Below are 2572 nucleotides of genomic sequence, written 5' to 3'. Positions count from 1 at the left end.
GCACCCTGGAAAACCCCTGGGACGCTTTGATTGTGCAGAAATTAACTATCAAACTTGTGATTTCAATAAATTATTGCCAGATTTTAATCAGAAAAAATCACCCAAAAAACTTCCAAAAAAATGTCTTTACAGACAACTCCCAATAAAATACATTTTCTCCTTGCATTCGCAAAATACAAATGTTACTCAAATCTTAATGATTTGTCAATTGCATGTGCAGATGGTGATAAAATAGGAGTAAATTACGGCATGCTGGGAGACAATTTACCGGCAGCAGAGCAGGTGGTAAGTTTGATGAAGAAGAACAACATGGGGAAGGCTAGGATTTTCGAAGCAAACAAGGATGCATTGAAAGCTTTGGCGAATTCTGGGATCGATGTGATCGTGGGTGTGGGTAATGGCGAATTGCAGGCCATATCTTCCAGCCAGGACTCGGCAGACGCTTGGGTTAAGGACAACATTGTTTCGTTCTATCCGGCCACCAATATAAAATATATTGCAGTGGGCAATGAGGTTTTGAGTAGCAGTAGCATGCAGTACTTACCATATCTTCTTCCTGCCATGACCAACATTCAAACTGCGATTCAGAAGGCCAATCTGCAAAATAACATCAAGGTATCCACCGCTCACGCCATGTCTGTTATAGGTAACAGCTTCCCGCCTTCTCAGGGTGCTTTCAGAGACGACTTGAAGGATACCATGAGCTCTATGCTCAAATTTCTGTCAAATACCGCGGCTCCTTTGATGGCAAATGTGTATCCATACTTCACCTACTTCGACGACAGAAGCATTTCTCTTGATTATGCACTGTTTAAGTCAACGGCTCCTGTGGTGCAAGACGCAGGTCGTTGTTACTGCAACTTATTCGAAGGCATGGTGGATTCTATTTTGTCCGCAATGGAAGCCTTAGGATATCCCAACATCCCACTCATTGTTACTGAAAGCGGATGGCCTTCTGCTGGTGACGAGGCGGCCACAGTTGAGAATGCTCAGACTTACAACAATAGTCTCATTCAGTATGTACTATCGAATGAAGGGACCCCCAAGAGGCCGGGAGTGGGTATTGAAACATATATCTTCGCTCTTTTCAACGAAGAAAACAAAGTGGGGTATGAGACGGAGCGTCACTTTGGACTCTTCAACCCTGATCAAACTCCTGCATACCATGTCAACTTCTCTCCATGACGTAACTTCCACATCGATGATGTCGATTTAGGCGCTGGAATTCATGGGGTTTTAAGCTTAATCTCATTCATTTCTCGGTTTTCAAGATATTGGGATGGATTTTCAGTTTTTAATAGTAAAATTTCCGGTTGATTTTGATTTTGATTTTTAACATGATGATGCTCAGACAAGAGACATATTGAAGTCTTGTTTTTGGATTAAACTACAATTGATTAAGATGTATCGGAGGTGGCTGCTCTCGCATGTAAATTTCAATATACATATTTTTATCCTAATTCCTGAGCTAAGAAGAAAATGCTCGGATTTGAAAAATGTTTATGCTTTTTTAACAATACCTATATCTATAATCTTACATGTATTAATACTAAGGCATAAATTTCAATTGTTTTAGTTATTAAAAGAATTCTAAAAAAATGTAAAAACCATGAACGAAGATATTAATGTCAATTTATTTCTAGTTTTTTTTAATTGGTATAATTTGTAATTTTAATTTTAATCAATATCTCAATTGAAAAGTTTACTTATATTTAATAGGTCATTTCTTAAGTTGATAATTTTGCTTAAAATGACGATTAAAGTCTTTTTCTTGTTCTAGAAACATGATGGGTGTTTTGATGGGTATTAAACTCATATCAAAATGATTAGATTTTATGGAAACAAAGGTGATTTTGAAGGAATTTTTGGATAGGGTTCTTTTAGCTAACTAATTTTTTCTTATTTTTTCCTTTTGGAGTTACAAATTATGAAAATGTAATTATTTTTACTATTACAATAGTTTTTTTATTTAAAAATAAATCATAAAATTAGAATTTGGTCCATGTGAAAACCAAGCTTTGCATATTCTATTTACATCATTTAACAATAAAATAATAATAATAATAATCACATACAATTAATGTACTACCCATAATATACATATCACATATTCATATGTGTAGATATATATCCTCTTGTTTGAACCATTGATATCAATTTGAAAATCAAAGTGTCCAATACTATTAAACACTAAAAGGCTGCACACTATGGAAATGAGTGATGATTGACATAGTGTTGTGCACTATTAATGAAGTGGATAGACCCATTAAAGTTTCTAAATTATTTTTTCAAAACATTTTGGCATGTGCTTAAGGAGACATGGTGCTAATCAACCAAAAACAAAAGCCTAAAAGGTATAACTTAATTTGATTTTTTCAACTAAATATTAAAATCTTCAGCAAGTTTTCGAGACATGCAATACATACCTTATCCAAGCTTGGATAAAGTGAGAGACAATCTAGTTGTTGAATGCTATCAAAAATATTTATTTTCACACTTGTTATTCGATCCCAAATATGATACATATAGTTGGAATATGTCCAACTAACTCTAATTTTGGAGTTAGCAGTTG

At 34.7% G+C, this 2572-nt stretch overlaps 1 pseudogene; it reads left to right on the top strand.

Moving 5' to 3' along the window:
- The first annotated feature begins 231 nt into the window (after positions 1-231).
- LOC149184333 (glucan endo-1,3-beta-glucosidase pseudogene) lies at positions 232-1185 on the top strand (annotated as a pseudogene).
- The last annotated feature ends 1387 nt before the right edge of the window (positions 1186-2572 follow it).

This window comes from Pinus tabuliformis, chromosome 3_2 (genome assembly GCF_031772625.1).
Source record: "Pinus tabuliformis cultivar Carrire ecotype Pingquan chromosome 3_2, CPIR1, whole genome shotgun sequence".
NCBI lineage: Eukaryota > Viridiplantae > Streptophyta > Pinopsida > Pinales > Pinaceae > Pinus > Pinus tabuliformis.
Note: the sequence above shows the minus strand (reverse complement) of the source record. Positions and strands in the feature narration are given on the sequence as shown.